Below are 22,482 nucleotides of genomic sequence, written 5' to 3'. Positions count from 1 at the left end.
TGAACACATGATTGGGAAGACGACGCCATTGTTGCTGCAAAATGGTGCCAAGATCTTGCAAATTCTGTGGTTGGTTCTGGAAAGTGAGCAGACTTCTGCCAAGAGCATCCCAGACGTGTTCGATGGGATAGAGGTCGGGAGACCTTGATGGCCCGTCCATGACGTTAATTCCCGCATTCTGAAGGAAATTCCTTGTCAAAATTGCTGTGTGGGGTCTGGCATTGTCGTGTTGGAAGATCAAACAGGGTTCATGTGCTGCCATAAAAGGCAGAAGTTCTGGTTCCAGTACCTGGTCGCGGTAAGCAGCAGCATTGAGGTTGCCCCGGATGACAAGAAGCCTGGAACGTACATTGCCACAGAAAGAACCCCACGCCATGACACTTCCGCCTCGAAATCTGTCAACTTCCTGTACACAACACTGGGCGTAACGTTCATGACGGCGCCTCCACACCCTCGCCCTACCATCAGAAAATTGAAGATTAAATCGGGATTCATCACTGTAGACGACTTGATTCCAATTCCTCTGAGTCCATAAGCTACAGAAGTTCCCGTCTGCAACATGGCGATGGCAAGTTCACCTTGCACATTTGAAAGGCGTGTCATGACAAATGTCCGTAAAGACTTTTGTTTTCTTGTGTTTTTCTATTTTTGTTAATGACTGCTATCAAGTATGGCTGAAAACACGTGCGGTATTATGGCCACGTGACCAGTTGCACGTGAAAAAACACTTTTGCCACTATAGTGCTGTGCACATGATTTTGATCGATTCACCCGTAAAAAAACGGGTGTTATCTGAAGACAATACGTGGCCATTACTGTTTAAATACACAATAAGGGCCCGCAGTGATAACTGGTCAAAATGTTAAAATTTTAGGATTGTGAAGTTTTTAATTTGGTTCAGTATATATTCAGTGTCATGTCATTCACAACAGTCTCAGAATGTAGCAATGATGGCAAATGAGACCAGGGTACTTGCCGGTATATATATATTTACAGTAAATACACATTATTCTCCGAGCAGTGAATGGATACCCGGTAGGATGAGATGCTAATGTGACTCTTAACCTTCTAGTACCTCACAGGCAGCTTGGGTTGTATACTCCCCAGGGAGCTGTAAATGAAAATGTAGTGCACTTTGATCCAGTGATTGGGGAATATGGTTTCTTGCACCATGAGATTCCCTTGATGCAATATTATTATTATTATTACTATTATTATTATTATTATTGCCATCTCTTTGTTATGTTTATGGATGTAGGTAGTAGTGAAACTGTGGTCTTCCTAGGCAGGTGACTCTGTTAGAAATAAGCCTTTGTTCATCCAGCAACAAATGGGTACCCAGTAGGATGAGATGATTAGGTGAATACCAAACCTAGCTCAGAAAAATCCAGGGTAATAATAGTGTTCTGCCAAGAGGACACTTTAGGCCTCGGATATGGCACAAAATGATATGCAGTTGTGATTATGAGACAGCTATTTCAGGTTGTCACACCGCAAAACATAGTTTTTATAAGATTATCCATAATTCTGTTGTTTGTTTTATTTTTGGCCAGAAATCTGTCATCATGGTCAAACTCTGATTACAATGTGCAAAGACGAGAAATAAAATCAACATATTTCATCTGATATAAAACAGGTTTCTTTTGTAGTATTTAGTGTATTATGAATATTAAAAATTTACTTGTCCAAGTATACTTTTAACATGAGGCAGATAGCTTTGGGTCGAGAGGCATATTCTTTCTGTTGTTGTATGGCTCTTGAGAGTATCGCTTGAAACTCTTTGAATATTTTAAAATTCACAGATATTTTAAACACACATGGATTTAGTAATACCCCATATGATGATGGTGATGATGATGTGATGATGGTGATGATGATGGTGATGATGATGATAGTGATGATGATGATGGAGATGATGATCTGATGATGGTGATGGAGATGATGATGATGATGGAGATGGTGATGATGATGGAGATGGTGATGATGATGATGATGGAGATGATGATGATGATGATGATGATGGAGATGATGATGATGTGATGATGATGATCTGATGATGGTGATGGAGATGATGTGATGATGGAGATGATGATGGTGATGATGATGATGGTGATGATGATGATGGAGATGATGATGATGATGGAGATGGTGATGATGATGGAGATGGTGATGATGATGATGATGATGGAGATGATGATGGAGATGATGATGATGATCTGATGATGGTGATTGAGATGATGTGATGATGGAGATGATGATGGTGATGATAATGATGGAGATGATGATGATGTGATGATGATGATCTGATGATGGTGATGGAGATGATGATGATGTGATGATGATGATGATCTGATGATGGTGATGGAGATGATGATGATGGAGATGATGATGTGATGATGATGATGTGATGATGATGATGATCTGATGATGGTGATGGAGATGATGATGCGGTGATGATGGTGATGGAGATGATGATGATGATGGAGATGATGATGTGATGATGGAGATTATGATGATGATGATGATGATGATCATGATGATGATGATGATCACTCTGTGAATGTTACTGCTTATAATAATAAGATAACAATTGATTGACTTGATTAAATCTATGATATAATAAACCATGGAAGTAGTTAGACAGACCCTTATAATAAATTTTCAAAAACAAGCTGTGAAGCATACACTGTTGCCTAGTTCACAGATTCCCATGACTGTTAGCTCTTGCAGCCTCCAAATGAATCATATGTAAATATTTCAAAATAATAAATCACACTTTTTACAATGTTTGTGCCATTTCCTCATAAAACAGGATTAACGGCTTTCAGCTGGTAACAAGGCTATTTCCAATGCTAATAATGACAAAAACATTTCCCAACAACAAAGAAATACTTGTCTTGGAGAATTTTATATTTGTACTCCCAGCTAAACCAATGCAGCCTAGTTTTTCAAGTTATTACATAATTGGCAGTTTGGGCAATCGACAGCTTTATATATTTACACAGCACACATGGATAATTATTAATTCCATATTTCCTGGATGAAGGGCACCCTTATCAGGATCAATAATAACTTGCATTGATACATGTGCATGCTTCACGCTAAATCAGGATGGCAGAAAACGATTAGTGTTGAATATTTCAGCATGTGTAAGGTATTTTATGTGTTTATTTGACAATTATGAAAGAAACTGGTGTGGTCTCATGGCACCAAGTGCAGAAATTCCCCATGTTTAAGTTTCATCAAACAGGTTGAAAGAGATTTGTATTTCTTAATTGTTGTGAAATAGCATGTTCACTTCTATTTGTTGTCAATACAGTTCCAATTAAACGTCTTTCCAATATGGTCGGAAAGAAAGTGAGTGATGTTTTAGTATAAGGGTGGGACTCTTATTTTATTGTTTTAAGAATTATATGACCAAGAGGCAGGAAAATGAAAGGAATATTTCTAAAATATAATGTCAGAGTTTCAATATTTTTGGGTATTGAGGAAATTAATTCGAAATTAACTGTGTTACTGACATAGAAATTTCCGCATTCCCAAAGGGATACCTTCTACATGAGATGGCTTTGGACATGTGACCCAGTGCCCTGACTTGAACTAGCCCTGATTGACTTGGACTAGCCCTGATTGATATGAACTAGCCCAGATTGACATGAACTGATCCTGATTGACTTGAACTAGCCTGATTGGCATGAACTATCCTGATTGGCATGAAAGACCTGATTGACATGAACTAGCCCTGATTGACTTGAACTAGCCCTGATTGACTTGAACTAGCCCTGATTGACATGAACTAGCCCTGAATGACATGAACTAACCCTGATTGACGTGAAAGACCCAATTGACATGAACTAGCCCTGATTGACATGAACTAGCCCTGATTGACATGAACTAGCCCTGAATGACATGAACTAGCCCTGAATGACATGAACTAGCCCTAATTGACATGAACTAGCCCTGATTGACATGAACTGGCCCTAGATGACATGAACTAGCGATGATTGACATGAACTAGCCCTGATTGACATGAACTTGCCCTGATGGACATGAACTAGCCCTGATTGACATGAACTAGCCCTGATTAACATGATGTGCCCTGATTGACATGACATGCCCTGATTGACATGAAGAAGGCATGATTGACATGACGTGCCCTGATTGACATGAAGAAGGCATGATTAACATGACCTGCTCTGATTGACATGACGTGCCCTGATTGACATGAAGAAGGCATGATTGACATGACATGCCCTGATTGACATGACGTGCCCTGATTGACATGGCGTGCCATGATTGACATGACGTGCCTTGAGTGACATGACGTGCCATGATTGACATGACGTGCCCTGATTGACATGAAGAAGGCATGATCAACATGACATGCCCTGATTGACATGACGTGCCCTGATTGATGTGGCGTGCCATGATTGACATGACGTGCCATGATTTACATGACGTGCCATGATGGACATGAACTGGGCATGATTGACATGAAGTTCCCTCATGCCAGTGAATTAGCCCCAGTACACATGATCTGGCCCCATATCGTGTGGGTTACAGTGGTGCGTACATGGGGTAACATGAGTTTATGTCCTTGTCATCATGTCACATTAGGGAAAATAATCCCAGGCTGGATCATCAGATTGGGACAGAACACTTAGGACATGTAGTCTAGTGACTTGTTAAGGTGGGAGTGTGTTGGTCATCTAACTTGTAACGGAGAACACTTTTTAGCGTATGGGCCCTAATCACCCCAAAGTCATATCCTCCCACAAGAGTTATTTCCCCTCTTCAACACTTATCTCTGCCATATTTCCTGTGGAGAAGCACAAAGCTTGTGATGTGAGCTGAAGATGGCCCATCTCCATCCTGTGATGGCGGAGGGAGGGAGACGGGGTTATCTGAAGGAGAAACACTGAGTTACAGCTTGTTTCACATCCTTCCCTCTCGCTAATATATTACAGGTGATTATTTGTAAATACTGGCGCCGTGCCAAGCGTGTCTCAGCCAGGTATTTCCACTCAAGCCCTGTAATCCATTAACCTCAAATGTGTGTTTTTATTGTTTTACACATCTACTAAATCTGATGGTGTAATGATTGTTCTTTTGGGGGCTGTGAACGATTACATTCACATTGTTACATGCGTCAGCTGTAATTGGTGTAAATATATGGAGAAGAAACTTTGATCTTGGAAATATTTTCCTGTTTTGCAGATGTTCTTGGTCAGGAGGCAAAATTGAGAAAATTTGTTTGTGTTGCAGGATTCAAAATGAAGCATGGATGTCAGTGGTCCTTGTTACAAGTTAGTTTTAAAAGTTAAATATTCAGGGGTCCCATGATTTAAGAGAAAGTCTCGACCCCAAAATCCATTTCAATTTTGAATACTGGGGATGACTTGAGGTTAAATTCAGAAAAAAGTCTTTTTTGGAGCAACTCTATTTCTCTGGCACAAGTTTGCAGACTACATGGCACAGTCATTGTAGGGATTACAGTAATAATAGGTGCCTCATCATAACTTCCCCTGATGACATTGAGGGCTCAGGTGTCCCCTGATGAAATTGCAGGGTCTGTGTCCCCTGATGACATTGGTGGGTCTGTATCTCCTGATGACATTGGTGGGTCTGTGTCTCCTGATGACATTGGTGGGTCTGTGTTTCCTGATGACATTGGTGGGTCTGTGTATCCTGATGACATTGGTTGGTCTGTGTCCCCTGATGACATTGGTGGGTCTGTGTTTCCTGATGACATTGGTGGGTCTATGTCCCCTGATGACATTGGTGGGTCTGTGTCCCCTGAACCTGATGACATTGGTCGGTCTGTGTCTCCTGATGACATTGGTGGGTCTGTGTATCCTGATGACATTGGTGGGTTTGTGTCTCCTGACCCTGATGACATTGGTGGGTCTGTGTCTCCTGATGATATTGAGGGGTCTGTGTCTCCTGACCCTGATGACATTAGTGGGTCTGTGTCCCCTGATGACATTGGTGGGTCTGTGTCTCCTGATGACATTGGTGGGTCTGTGTCTCCTGATGACATTGGTCAGTCTGTGTCCCCTGATGACATTGGTGGGTCTGTGTCCCCTGATGACATTGGTGGGTCTGTGTCTCCTGATGACATTGGTGGGTCTGTGTCCCCTGATGACATTGGTGGGTCTGTGTCTCCTGATGACATTGGTGGGTCTGTGTCACCTGATGACATTGGTGGGTCTGTGTATCCTGATGACATTGGTGGGTCTGTGTCTCCTGATGACATTGGTGGGTCTGTGTCTCCTGATGACATTGGTGGGTCTGTGTCACCTGATGACATTGGTGGGTCTGTGTATCCTGATGACATTGGTGGGTCTGTGTATCCTGATGACATTGGTGGGTCTGTGTCTCCTGATGACATTGGTGGGCATCAGCAACTGTCCTTAGGATCAGTTCATACAATCTTAATGCATCATTCAATGTTTTAGTGAGTTGGGTTTTATGCAGCTTTTAGCAATATTCCAGCAATATCATGCAGGGGACGCCTGAAATAGGCTTCACATACACCGATGTGAGGAACCAAACCCAGGCATTCAGCGTAACAAGCCTACGCTTTAACCACTTGGCTACCCAACTACCCCCTTTAGAATGTTACCAACATGTTGTAAAATATGCCAACTAATTATACTGTAGACCCGTGAAGATCTGGATTAGAATAGGTTCAGCAACCCATACTTGCCATAAGGGGCAACTATGCTTGTCGTAAGCATTGGTAAGAGGCGACTAACGGGATTGGGTGATCAGTCTTGCTGACTTGTTTGATGCTCATGATGTAAATCACTGGATTGTCTGTTCCAGACTCAGTTATTTACAGACCGCTGTCATGTAGCTGGAATATTGTTGAGCGCGGAGTTAAAGAAAAAAACAGACAAACAAGATATGCTGTGTGTCACAAAACTCAGAATCCCCAATAGATCTGAGTCCTACCATGGATCTTGCTCTAACAGGTTTGTTTCTATAATGCCTATACCATGGTGTTAGTGTTGACAGAGCATGAATAGAAATCATTGTTGATAGACCTCCTTCCTGGGACAACCAAGCCAAAGCGGCAGACATCTTACAACAAATGCAAAGTGGATTCACAAATATGGTGGCATAAATATAAATATCCCTGCGAGGACGATGTGTTTATTGTGACGTGAGTGTGTGTCCAGGGCTGTAGATGTCCTGGGATGATGGATCGACAGGACCTGATGTGACAGCTGTAGCAGTCAGCTTCATGGCTGTAGACAGGCCCCATTGTCTTGTGACAGATCTTGTTAGCATATTGTGGACATCGGACTTGACTGGACATGGCTCCCGGAGGGACAGAAGTTATAAATGTTTTAGATGTCTTTGTTCTTGAGACAAGTAATTCATGTAGATTTTAGACAGAACCGCAGGATGGAACTTTACTGACATGTTTACTGGCCAAAATATTGGTAACAATGAAAGGGCACTCCCCCAGAAGCCTTAAGTTCTATCATTAAATACCTTTTACGTTAGACAAGCTGACCGGTCGGGCTAGTACCAATTTGCATTCCTGGATAGGCCTCCAGTATCTCATCCTTGTTGGCTACAACAGGGATGCCTGTATTGGCATTCTGGAGAACCAGGGAGCAGGATTACAGAGATGCCAGCCATTACGCTTTAGAGCCTACAGTTACGCCATTATGCTTATCCTCCCCAAATTATGTTTCTTGACCTTTTTTTCGCAAATTATTTTTTAGATATATAAAATTGCCATCATATCCTACCGGGTACCCATTCACTGCTGGGTAAATAGGGGCCCATTTCAAACAAAGTCACTTAAGGAAACACCACATGTGCTACATGTACTTCAGTGTGTGGCAGGACCAAAGCCCAAGAAGCTCTCAGGACACAATTTTAATGTATAGGTTAAGTTTCACTGCGCTCTTTTGAAAAATATAGAAAACTAATTACAGTATGGGCCAATTACCCAAACAAAACAAATATAGTATCACCGTATTAAAAACCTCAGACCAATGTGTTAGTAATCTTTATAAGCGATCCAATATAAGACTGATTTTTTCCTTGGCAGTCCATATTATCTTGTGTATGTTACACCTTTTTTGCAGAAAAGTAGCAGCGCAGAAGGGGTGTATAAATCCCTGGCTACTATTATTGAAAAGGTTTCAGCTTCATCAAAGTTTGAAATTTGAGTTTGTACACTACCACTCCAGCCTGCCCCCCCCCCCCCCCCCCCCCCCCCCCACACACACACACAAACACACATAAACACCCCACACACGCACACACACACACCCCACCACCTTGCTTGTTATGGTGAATATGGTACGTGATATCTTAAACTTTCTTTCAGATTATTGTGCCCACCTTTGTCAATTATTGTTGTGACCCGGGGCGCTCATTATGGTGAATACGGCAAGTGATATCTTTAACTTGAAAGAGGTTAAAATTCAACATATCATTCAGATTATTATGTCAAGGGTAGCACACATGGGAATATATCAAAACATTATCAATAAAAGCTCTGGCAAGAAATCCAAGTTTTGTTTCCCTAATCTAGTCCAGATTTGTAAACATGTGTTTGTGTGGGTAGTTCCCCAGGTGGTTGTGTCTTGTGTGAAGGTGAGGGGTGAGGCTGTCAGCCGTGTGTGTATGTATATAAGTATATAAATACAGGGATGGTGAGGAGGGATGGGTGAGTCATCACCTGCATACATCACCCACACTGCCGTGATGCTGCCAGATGCTTCATGGCGTGAGGATTGTGATGAGGCTACCCAGGGCTTGATGCAGCAGCTGACATTCCCTTCTTGTACTGCAGGGGCGGTCGGGTAGCCTAGTGGTTAAAGCGTTTGCTCATCACGCCGAAGACCCAGGTTCGATCCTGACATGGGTACAATCTGTGAAGCCCTTTTCTGGGGTTCCCTGCTGTGATATTGCTGGAATATTGCTAAAAGCAGCATAAAACCAAACTCAATCACTCACTCATGAAGCTGATTGTGTCTAGTGGTTCTGAATAGAAATATTAAGTTTCTGATTACTGGTCCGATAGTGTTTGGTGTACTGTAAAGACACCATTTAATATACCTTTCACTGTATGCCTTAAAAAAGATAAGGGCGGTAGAGTAGCCTAGTGGTTAAAGCGTTTGCTCATCCTAGAAGCCCCTGTTTGATTCCCCACATGGGACAATGTGTGAGGCCCATTGCTGGTGTCTTCTGCTGTAATATGGCAGGAACATTGCTAAAAGTGACACTCACTGTCTGAGCTAGGACATCAGTGGCTTAAGGTGCCACAATTTGCTGTACAGAGTTGAACGCCTCATTGGTCTAGTGGTAGAGCATCCGCCCGGAGAGTGGAAGGTCTGGAGTTTGATCCCAGGTCGCGTCATACCAAAAGACGTTAAAAGATGGTACTTGGTTTTACCCTGTCTGGCGCTTGGCATTAAATGGCTAAAACAAGGACTGGTCGGCTCGGACACAGTATACTGTGTCTCAGTGGGCTATTCATATTAAACTGCGGCATGGTATCTCAGTGGGCTAGCACTATAAATTGGCATCAGTCCGGACTACTAAAAGCAGCCACGCACGCACGCACATCGCTATATAAGTGCAATAAACTTGGACGCGATGTTAAGCCCCATTTTACCTCACTTCATCTGTACAGAGTTATATCCCTTAGACATGCCAGGATATCTGATGGCTGAGGGATCAAATCCCTGAAGGTTCAAATCCCTGACGCCCATAAACGATAATGGTACATCAGCATTATGCCCCATACTTGTTGATTTCATGGAAGTGGTGAATGTTGGCAACCTGCATTCTGATATTTTCTTGTGTCATTTTTTTAACATGATTGTTATTATTTTTATTATTGGAGTTGTGATAGATGTAAAGTAAAGATTGTTTTGTACTTTGAGGAGATTGTCAACCATGTGATAATTTCATTAGTCCAAAACTTTATTTTGTAAGAAAGATAAAAGCCTACCGGTAATTGTCAAACATAGGAACATTTTGAACAATATTGAAACTTTGAGCTGCCCATAAAGGGCCTTATCAACAGCCTTGTTTGCAGGATATTACAAGAGGAAGAATAGCATGTTTGATGTATTTAGATCAGTTACAGGTGCCCTGATTAATAACAGAGAGCAAAAACAAAAACAAATGCGAAAAACATCGCTAAAAAACATTCAACACGTTTTCATGGCAGGACAAAACCAGGAAGTAATTTTTCAAATGCAGATTTGTTTACTTCAGGATGACACCCGGATCTCAAGAAGGCAAACATGTTAAGATTTGTAGAGCAAAAACAGAAAAAGCTCAAAACTGTCAGAATATATTTGTATCCGTTCCCCTTGCTGCTGACGTCAATTCTCTCTGCCTATCATCACCTGTGTGTTTACCTGAGTTCCACCTGTTGATTGTCATCCACTGGCTTTTGTTGCACATACACCCAATGATTCCCTACCTGCCCCTGTTTGGACAGGAGGTGAGGTGAAATGGGGTTTATTGTTGTGTTCAAGATTATTTCACCCCTGTAGCGATGTGCATACTTGTCTGTGTGGCACTAGTCCAGGCTTTTTAGGGCGAGCCCACAATGCTGCAGTCTAACATGGATACCCCACTCAGACACAGAATACAGACTGCGAGCCGACCAGTCCTTGTTTAATTACAGTCTTCTGAGTAACTCTGTCAAGCAGACCCTGAAACAAATTTATAATACAGCCCATGCAAGTCTATAATATTTGGCAAGTCTAGATTACTGCAGTATCCGAAACTTGAAGAGTCACTAGGCTTTATGTCTATCATTTAACAAGTGTTATTATCCCTAAAATATGTTCAATTCAGAGACTAGATGTTAGTCTAACTCTGAGTGGACCAGTCCTTGTTTTATCACCTTAAGACCTAGCGACAGGCAAGGTAACAACAAGTACCACCTTTTATCATCTTTTGGTATGACAAAGCGGGATTCAAACAACCAACCTTCCACTCTCCAGACATTTGATCCACTACACCACTGAGACAGTTGTTTCAGCATCAGAAACTGACACTAGTCCTGTAGGCCTTGCCAAACTGTCCAATAGTTAAGGTGTCATTAGGACTAGTAGATATTTGCCCTCTTTAAGGGTTTTGTTATATGTTATCATTATAGGGACAAGTGGACTAAAACTGTTAGTTTCTATTGCTGTGTTTTGGCTGGAACACCTGACCATGTGTTTTTCACCTGATCAACAGTGGATTTGTCATGTTTTATAGAAAAATCTTTATTTTTTTATTCTGTTTTAGTATACTAAACCAGTAGTTTTTCAGACTGTCCATTGGAAACAAAAGGAAAGGTAATAGGTTATAACTTAAAAAAGATCTCTCAGCAAGCCAGTTACCCGGGATGAATTTCCTACCATACATTTGTATTGTCTTTTTCTACATCTCTTAAGAAAATTTCCATGGGCCAAAGTTCATATTCAAATATTTAAAAATCCTCACTGAAAACCTCTAAAATCAGCCTTTTCAAGACATTTTAGCAAATATGTCCATATGTTGTTTTAAGTCCAAAGGTGCCAATCTGAAAAAAATCAATCTCATTAAAAATCAGACCTTAGTTCTCGCTACCACTAAACAAAGATCTGACGACATCCCATTAGGGGTCACGTCAGAACGACCTTTCATCCGACCAATCAGAGCGTCACTTACCAGATTATGAAAGTGATAGTCGGAATGTGATTTCTAATTATGCAACCTCGAAAACTTTAAAATGGGGTATTCCAAACGATAGTTATGGGTTTAACGACTGAATCCTTACAATCTATACCATCTATTAGCCATTCCAGAATATTTTTTTGTTTAGGTTTCAAATTTGGAATGGAGAATTTGTCAAAATATGTTTCGAAGCGTAGCCGCCAATTTGAAATTAGTGCCGTAAAGCATGAGAAAGCTGCCTTCTGACGTGACTCTGTAATGGGATGTCCTCAGATCTTTGTTTAGCGGTAGCGAGAAGTAAGATCTGATTTTAATTAAGTAGCACTGCTTAATTAATTGAACTAAATGATCCTGAATAGTCTTTGGTTACTCCAACCCTGCATGGAAGCCTGCAGCAAGGAGGAAGTGAAGTCTTGAGTCCCTGGCAAAGCTGATCTTTCAATCTCTCGAGACTTTTCGGACTCTCTGTAGACTCTTTTGTGGCTATTTGCGGTGTTAATCCTATGTACTCCAGCTAGGACTGATCCATTACCCAGTAGGTGTTGTTAGGACTGGTCCATTACCCTGTAGGTGTTGTCTTAATTAATCCCCTCCTGGCCTTCTCCCAGGCTGTGGAACATATGGGAATATAGAGGTTTTGTTTGTTTGTTTGTTGTTTAATGCTGCACTCAGCAATATTCCAGCTATATGACGGCAGTCTATAAACAACTGAGTCTGGACCAGACATTCCAGTGATTTCACATCATGAGTATCAATCCACGCAATTGGGATCGATGACATGCATCAACCAAGTCAGCGAGCCCGACCACCCGATACTGTTAGTCGCCTTTTACGACAAGCATAGTCGCCTTTTACGGCAAGCATGGGTTGCTGAAGACCTATTCTACCCTGGATCTTCACTGGTCGAATATAGAGGTGTGTGACTAATGGGAGATAACCCTTCCTGATAATGCTTGTGGGATTCTGATGTTAATGAAATACTATCAAGTGGCATTAAATAACTCTTCACTAACCACTATTCATCCAAGGGACAAATTCATTTTTAAGTTTGATGTTAATTATAATCACAAGAATGATAAAGATTGAATCACTAATGAAATTGTAATATTTAGATACATGTATTTCAATAAATTCCCACCAAACACAGCTATTATCAGCCAGAGCCACTTAGTGAAATGAATCAACAGTTGGTGCTGGATCCAGTCTGTGGAATTTCAAGTCAGTAATTGTGTGTAAATTCCACAGAGGATGTTATGTCCTTAGTGCCTTCCAGCTTGGGCCAATTTCCCCCTCACCTGGCGGTCAGTGTCTGTAGGACTGACCACTGACAACACCAACAGGTGCCCCTCTCAGTACAGCCCTGAATCACACCATGTATCTATTGAATCTTGGGTCATTTCTTGAAACGATCATGTCTCTCTGACAAGAATAAGGGTATGTTGAAGGAATAATTTAAGGAATATTTAACAGGTGAAGAACTGAGTTAGAATAGGTCTTCACCCATGCTTGCCGTAAAAGGCGACTATGCTTGTACAGTGATCGCTCGCTATAACGCTACCAATGGGGTCCAAATAATTGGTGGGCGTTATAGACGATGAGCCGTTTAACCGAGGCGCGCGCTCGGAAAATCTCAAATCATCAATATGTGTTTATCTCACGTCACATCAAAATAGTATATATTTTTATGGACCTAGATCTACCTGTAATATCATTCATTTATTAAATCTGTCACATTTCACAATGTCTGAAATACGTATTCCATTTCAATTTATCATTTTTAATCGATAAATTATAAAATTATTCACTATTTCCCGCGATGTTATTGAAAATAAAATTCTCGGACACACATTTCGACAACGGGTCCACATCAAAGAGCAAAATAAAGACGTTTTAAACAAATCTTTAAATATATTATACAAAGTGATAAAAAAATCAACAAAAATATATCTAAAAGTAATCAAACTTACATCTAAGTTATTATTTCCATCGTTTCGTGCGATCGCGTGTAATGTAAGTCAAATGACATCTCGGCTTTCGTCGCCTTGAATTCTCGGCTCGGACACAATGTTTAATGCAAAAATATATGCATGAAAAATCAATGTCACAGCTCGTAACCTAGCACGATACATTTGCGAAGTTCCATATTTTTAATATATATCGTGATTTCCTGCTTAAAACGTTCAGATTAACACGATTTAACAAAAAATCTTTCGCCAACTTCTGAAATTTATCAAACACGAGCTTGGTATCACAGCTATAATTTGATTGGCTGCCTGAGGTCACGTGCTCAAAATTGACCAATCACGAAACTTGTAGTAGATTTCGGCAAGAAAGCGTCATTAGAAACAAATTTTAATCCAATGAAATCGCTTGTTATAATTACGGAAAAAACCAGGCGATGTTACGAAAGCGCGATTACGAAATGAATGACCGCCGTGTTGTGACAGCAACTACATGTGTGTGACAGTGTCGCCTCAAATTGGATTGCCCACTAATTAAGAATATAAACTTCGCTTGTGGTTCTCTTTTATTGCATGCATGCGCTTCTAAGATCAAAGGTCGATAGTGTGAAAAGTTAACTAGTTGAACAATCGTATTTCCGGGACTTGCCGCGGATGTTTTCAAACAGATTATTAGAACTCCATTCAGCGATAAACGGTTGATTATGCAATGAGAAGCGTTATGTGCAAATGAACAACGAACAACAATACAATTATGTCTGTGTAAAACTATCAGTAATAAAAGTGTACATAAATTTTGGGAGCCATGCGTTACCGCGCGTAGTAACCGAAGTAGCGCTTTATCGAAGAGCGCAATAGCGAGCGATCACTGTAGTAAGAGGCGAATAATGGGATCAGGTGGTCAGACTTTCTGACTTGGTTGAAGCATGTCATCGATCCCAATTGTGTAGATCGATGCTGATGATGACAAATACTTGATTGTCTGGTCCAGACTTGATTGTTCAAAACTGGAATATTGCTGAGTGCGGCGTTAAACAACAAACAAACAAAAATATAAAAGAATGTGTATGACAGTAAACTGTAAAAAGTAGAAACCTGTTAAACTTGATGGAATGGTTCCTGGACATTTTCTTTGGATTAACAGTTTCTGGACTAGTGTATCGTGTGATCCCGTAAAGCTGTTCCCAAGGAAGTGTTTCTGGAGTAATGAGATTTTCCTGTATGTTTACTGCCTCTGTGGTCGAGTGGATAAAGCGTCTGTCTTGTGAGTAGAACGTAAGTAATTCAATCCCTGGCCTTGTCAATCCAACAGACGTTAAAAGACTTTACTTGTTGTTACCCTGCCTGGCTCTCGGTATTCAGTGGGTAAAACAATGACGGCTCAGAGTCAGTACACTGTGTCTGAGTGGGGAATGCATGTTAAACTGCTGCAAGCGATTTGAATGGGCTAGCACAAGACACACATGCACACACACACATACACATGCACATATCGCATTGGGAAATAATCTAGAACACAACACTAAACCCTGTTTCACCTCACCTGCTGTACATTGTAAGCTTGCTACCTCAGGACCATTCAAAATTAACAAGAGTCACCTGGAGTTCAAGACAAGCAGATTATCATTAGCTCAACAGGTCGCTGGTTCTAGGGTAGCTATACAACTGGAGACAAGGATAGTCCTTGTGCACAGTTCCAGGGGTGTCAAGAACATGTCCTCAAATTGTGGCTGGGGTGCTGAAGTGGTGTCTCAGGGACAAACTGCATCCCTTGCAGTTTGTTTGTTTGTTTGTTTGTTGTTAAACGCCACACTCAGCAATATTCCAGGTATATGTTGGCAGTCTGTAAATAATAGACGGACAATTCAGTGATTGACATCATGAGCATCCATCCACGCAATCGGGATCGATGACATGCATCAACCAAGTCAGCGAGCCTGATCACTCGATCCAGATCCCTTGCAGTGACTAGTAGCAACTGAAAGTAGTTTACTAGTGTCCAAACGAGCTCTTTGAGTGAGAACTACCATCTGTTATGCTCTTTGACCTTGTGTACCCATACAAGTTTGATATATTTTACTGGCAGTATGTTATCACTCATCAAAGGGTGAGTGAGTATGGTTTTACACCGCTTTTAGCAATATTCCATCAATATCATGACGGGGAACACCAGAAATGGGCTTCACACATTGTACCCATGTTGGGAATTGAACCCCGTCTTCAGCGTGACGAGCGAACACTTTAACCACTAGGCTACCCAACCGCCCCTGCTCATCAAAGAGCCCCTTTAAGTGAGAACAATACTCAGTTAATCTGCTTACCTGGTGGAAAAACATAGTACAATGTTTTTACAGGAAGCTTTTCTTAGGTGCACAGGGAATCCCCTTAAGTGAGACCACACCACAAACAGCTGACTGGAAATACCTGATGAAGGTTATCGGTCATTTCGTTTCTGCAATTTATCCACTCCTGTTAAACAAGGACTGACATATTAGCATTCCTCTGAGTAGTCCAAAAGTTTATGTGTGTGTTTATGCAGTCACAACATGGTTTAAGAGCATAATCTGGCCTAGAATATTAATAAGTGAGGAAGTAGGTGCTTGTATCAAAACCAGCGTTGACTGAATGATTATTAGGTATTTTGTAGCTTGTTAAAACTTGCTGTGGAAGCTGTGGCGACAAACAATATCTGTATTTGATCTGTATCTTCTGGTGGAGTTAGAATTTAAACTGGAATATGGAACAGGTGCTTGTTAAGTACTTGTGTGTTCTAATTGCTGTATTTTATGAGGGTCCCGACAGATTCAAAATATCTGGAAGGGCATGACACATATTTTGAAAATCTCCAGAATGGTTTTTAGTTCTTGTCTACATGATAACATATGTTACTTACATTGAATAGTATGCGTGGAAATATTTGTAGTTGTGTGTGTTTGTGTGTTATCACACCGAAGACCCGGGTTCGATTATATGGGTACAATGTGTGAAGCCCATTTCTGGTGTCCCCGATGTGATATTGCTGGAATATTGCTAAAAGCAGTGTAAAACCATACTCACTCTCTCACTATCTCACTCTCACTCTCACTCTCACTCTCACTCACTCTCCCACACACACACAAAGTGGTATTCATCTAAGACCCGCTATAAACCATACTCACTCACTCACTCACTTTCTCTCTCTCTCTCTCTCTCTCACAAAGTGGTATTCATCTAAGACCCACTATAAACCATACTCACTCACTCACTCACTCACTCTCTCTCACACACACAAAGTGGTATTCATCTAAGACCCGCTATAAACTATACTCACTCACTCACTCACTCTCACACACACAAAGTGGTATTCATCTAAGACCCGCTTTTAACCATACTTACTCACTCACTCACTCACTCACTCACTCACTCACTCTCTCTCACACACACAAAGTGGTATTCATCTAAGACCCGCTATAAACCATACTCACTCACTCACTCACTCACACACACAAAGTGGTATTCATCTAAGACCCGCTATAAACCATACTCACTCACTCACTCACTCAGGCTGTCAGCATAAACCACGAAATTTACAATCGTTTACAAAAATTATATTCTAATAAGAGCCCTCTATTTCTAATTTTGACAGCGCCCTGGGCACCTATTACGTCGAATATGATACTTCTCTGTTTTCTTTGTAATTGTTAAAATAAATTATAAGAAATAGAGCCCCCCTCTTTGGACCCTCACAGAATGATATATGGTAATGAAGTTGGGCAATAACTAGATAGCTTGGATTACATTATCAAATAGCAGACAATTTTCTTATCCCCAGTTTTAGATTAATAGCTGGAATCCGGTTTGACTGATGATGGATGCAACTGATAACGTGATATATGTTTCCTACATCATTTCGTGAGAAAAACTTGACATGTAATTAAGTTTGAAAGAAATTCATAATCTAAATAATATCATGAGTTTTTCAGTAAATAGAAAAGCAGGATACATTTTGTCACTGAAACAACAGACTCTCCACCCACTGAGATCTGGAGAGCAGTCACCCAACGGGCCAAGCAGTCTCCATGACAACCATAGTCTCCATGTTTGTTGTCGTTTATGCCATGCTCAATGAATTGATTCTGGATCAGACAATCCAATGATTGATATTATGAGCTGTCATGTCATCAGGGTACAGTGACACGCCATCGACCAAGTCATTGGCCTGACCACCCCTTCCGTTAAGTCACATCGATGTATTATTCACTGATGTATTATTTATGTATTATATTCTTTTCATGTATTTATGCATACGCTTTATTGAGATCGTGTATGTTCTATGGGCCTAGGGCCTGAAACTTGGAGGAAATAAACTCTATACAAGTCACATCGATGACCAGCATAGGTTCCAAGGGACAGTTCTAACCCGGAATCACCATTGGTTTCCATTTTAGTCACCTTTTACAAGTTTTAGGACCAGCTAGTGTTGGGGACACATTCTAGCCTGGGTCAATGGGTCAAGGGATTTTCTGGCCTCACGACTGAATGTTTGTTTGTTTGTTCTTGAATGCCGCACTCTGCAATATTCCAGCTATAGTATAAAGCAGCGGTCTGAAAATAATCAAGTCTGGATCAGACAATCTGGTGATTGGCGTTATAGGCATTGATCCGCCCAATTAGGATACAATGACATGCATCAACCAAGCCAGCGAGCCTGACCACCCAATCCCGTTGGTCCCCTCTCACGACAAGCATAGTCGCCTTTTACGGCAAGCCTGGGTTGCTGAAGACCTATTCTACCCGGATCTTCACGGGTCTCACGACTAAATGAATTGGGTGGGCATCCTAAGCGACCTTGTCGATTGTACCCCATCTTCCTGAGGTAAGGGCGTTAGCTGACTATATAAGTCCAGTTTCCACCCTTGCCAAACCAGGCTGGAATTATGGAGTTTCAATTTGGCTGGACTAACGAGTCTATGCCTAGTCCAATCAAAATCGTGTAACTATATCGACATCCGGTTTGTAAACTGACGATTACAGGATTTGCAAAGGCTGTGTACCGGCAACTTAGCGTTTATTTAAAGCAAATGCTAATGATATGAGAAGTGGAATCTGATTGGACAATAGGAGGGGCATAAAAGGGACATAATTCGTAATAGCCACTTGTAGTGCTATGATCGAGCCCAGAAATTCCAGCCTAGTTCGGCAAGGGTGGAAACTGGACTTTCACAGTTAGTTAACTCCCTTGCCTGGGGAAGATGACTCCCTGGCACTGTATCACTGTCAACTGTATCGTCACAGACTTAGAGCAATGCTTCATCTTTGATGTCGCCTGAGCTTACAAGGTTCACAGTGACTTTGTTCTGTCTGTATTTAACATGGAGACATTGCCCTTGAGAAAGACTCCCACATCAAACACAGGATTTGTTATTTTTGACAATTCATTATATTATCTAACAACTTGTAACTTGTTTTGCTGGTGGTGTGCGTGTTGGCATGGGAGTTTCTTGCTGCTGATGGTGGTGTTAGACAGATGATGGATTACCCTTGTCTCTTGTGATCTGGGCAACCAGGAAGTCTCAAGGCCGCTTGCAATGGGATAGGTTACAACAATTGATCCTGACAGACTTCCTTTCTTGTTTCAACTTAACAAGGGCTAAGTACTGTTAACCAATTTATAGGGTTTTAGGTTGTTTATATATCTACTAATGTATCACATAAAGTCAGATATGTTGTTTCTAATAAATATTTAATCATAATAGATGGGACAGCCATGGTCGGAGACGAGGCCAATTGGCAATCTCAGTAGTCTGGTAACTCAATTTTTGATTTTTCCGTTTTACACATGGCAGTTATTTCAATGTTTTTCAACATGTTCAATATTTCTTTGTAACTTTGTGTAGACTCCAACCAAGTACAGGGTCCCATTCTACAAAGTGACCTTAGCGCTAAGACTGTCATAAGTCTATGTTAAAGTATGGGAGTTAGGATCACCCTAGCGCTGTGACTGTCATAAGTCTATGTTAAAGTATGGGAGTTAGGATCACCTTAGTGCTGTGACAGTCATAAGTCTATGTTTAAGTATGGGAGTTAGGATCACCTTAGTGCTGTGACAGTCATAAGTCTATGTTTAAGTATCGGAGTTAGGATCACCTTAGCTGTATGTTTGCTTTGTTGAACAATCACCTTTTGTTAATCAGGGCCCAGTTCCTCAAAGCGATCTTAGCGCTAAGGTGATCGTAAGTCCCATACTTTAACATGGGCTCACGATCAGCGTAGCGCTAAGATCGCTTTGATGAACGATGCCCAGGACTTTGGACATTTACCAAATTTTAACGTTTTCAAGCAACGATAATGTGGGTAAAAACTTTCATACGTCTTTGTATATTCACCATACGTAAATTCAGGAATTGTTGACAAACTTGATTATTTACAGACCAACATGGGCTGGAATAATGCTGAGTGTGGCATTAAACAACAAACATAATGTTGCTGAGGCAGGACTAACCACTTGTTGGGTGGGGAGGTATCACATGACGACTTGTGAAGATCCGGTAGAATAGGTAGAATAGGTCTTCAGCAACCCATGCTTGCTGTAAAAGGTGACTGTGCTTGTCGTAGTCAGGCTCGCTGACTTGGTTGATGCATGTCATTGTATCCCAATTATGTGAATCGATGCTCATGATGCCAATCACTGGATTGTCTGTTCCAGACTCAATTATTTACAGACTGCTGTCATATAGCTGGAATATTGCTGACTGCGCCGTTAGACAACAAACAAAACAAAACAAAATATCAGATGTATGACATATACATATACTGGAAGGGTTTTGAAATAGACACAGGTCTGATTGTGTGACACCATTAGCGCCAAGGAATGTCCACATAGAAAGATGACTGCTCTGTAGCAGATCGTGAAAATAACAGTTATTTCTAACCCTGATTTAGTGTTATTGGAGAATTTTGTCTTCTGGTTGGTTCAGCTTTTATGTTCTCCATAGCCAAGGACTATGAAGGGTTAACATCATGAACAAAGCCTTCACAGGTGACGGAGGGGGGACCGGTGGCCCAGTCATCTAAGGCACCGCAATTTGCTGTGCAGAGTTGCGTCCCTTGGGCATGCCAGAAACCTATGATTGTGGGTTTGATTCCCGGTTCGGCTGATTATGTTTCTAGGTTTGTCTGCACCATACCTGTGCTCGTGGGTATCACCAAAGTGGTAAACGTCTGAGACCTGCATCACTTCAGGCTTTCCTCCTACATTAAGCTGACACGCCGTGATATAACTGGAATACTGTTAAAAGTGGCGTTAAACCCAGCTCACTCACTCCGAGGTGACAGGTTTATTGTGCTTCTCAAAATCTGATCCTCATTGCAATCATCATCAATCTCAGTCTAATCATGGAAGAGAAAGGGTCATTGATCCCCATGATGTAACCACACTTCACATCTTGGCCCACGCGAGACTCGATCCACCGAACATGTGTGACCATAATGACCGGATAGACTGTTGCATCATGGGTGATCAATGGCGCCATTTCTGTCATCAGGAACACCAAAAGGAGTCGTGAGGAGACCGCTTTCATCTCAGACGAACATTATTATTAATCGATAAGATCCTTTCTGTTTATCTCTGAGCATGCATACTAGTTTAAAGGGAAATAGCATGTCGTGCAGACATTACATAACTCTGATCAATACACTGTTGAGATTCCTGGCATTAAGATCAGTTGTAGGGATAATAGTATAGATTGACAGAGGGATTGAGGATCCAGTGCTATTATCTCCTGATCGGGATATAAATGTTTTTATGCATATCAGCTAACAATGTAAATATGTTCACGTCTCTATGAATAAAGGGCAAAAGTTAAAGAAAATTGGCCGTATTTGTGTCAGTCTGACATGTCGGGTATAGAAAATTATATCTGTTTTAAGTAGATCTGCCTGAGGGTGACAGGATCATGTGGCTAGAAATAGTTGTGTGGTAAATATTTCAGTGACTATGACATTTGAAGGAGATAATAGGGCACTTAGATGAGGCATTCTGTGATTGATGGTAAAGAACTAATGAAGATAATATTTCTTTTGTACTGTCACATGTATACGGGTTCTATATTTATTGTCTGGTGTGTAAAATCAATAAAAGGAAATATTAAAACTGGTTTTTTTAACTAATTATAACTTGAAAAACAGTTTAATAAGCAGCAGTAAGGTATACCCAGAGACTAGAATAAATGAAAATATTGGTACCATATTCGCTGTAACAAACTATATTGGTATGTAGAAAATGTACAAACATTGGCGCTTATTAAATACCATTAATGAGTTAAATTTTAATTTTAGTCCGAGAATGAGTTGAAGTAAACAAGCTAAGTTCAAACATCGACGAAAGTTAAAAATAATAGTTACTGGGCATTTGTATACCCTTCTGTTTTCTGTGAAAAACTATAATATACTCAAGAAATTCACACTGTCACATTGATTTTTGGCTTTTGTACTGGGCACTTATAAAGATTATGTACAGATTGGTTTAGAAGTTAGTCAGGGGACACTGCCTCTGTGGTCTAGTGGTAGAGCGTCTGCCCGGAGAGCGGAAGGTCCGGAGTTCGATCCCCGGCTGCGTCATACCTAAAGACGTTAAAAGATGGTACTTGGTTTTACCCTGTCTGGCGCTTGGCATTAAATGGCTAAAACAAGGACTGGTCAGCTCGGAGTCAGTATACTGTGTCTGAGTGGGATATTCATGTTAAACTGCAGCATGGAATCTCAGTGAGCTAGCACTATAAATCGGCATCAGTCCGGACTAGTACAAGCAGCCACACAAACACACACATGTACATGCACGTCGCTATAT

General features: G+C 41.0%; 1 protein-coding gene across 1 annotated transcript in view; it reads left to right on the top strand.

Moving 5' to 3' along the window:
- Window positions 1–22,482, top strand: part of LOC139443060 (tetratricopeptide repeat protein 8-like) — a 79,250-nt gene that overhangs the window by 17,831 nt on the left and 38,937 nt on the right. The gene's annotated exons all lie outside the window — the stretch shown is intronic.

This window comes from Haliotis cracherodii, unplaced genomic scaffold, assembly GCF_022045235.1.
Source record: "Haliotis cracherodii isolate W230 unplaced genomic scaffold, xgHalCrac1.p SCAF_5, whole genome shotgun sequence".
Classification (NCBI taxonomy): Eukaryota; Metazoa; Mollusca; class Gastropoda; order Lepetellida; family Haliotidae; genus Haliotis; species Haliotis cracherodii.
Note: the sequence above shows the minus strand (reverse complement) of the source record. Positions and strands in the feature narration are given on the sequence as shown.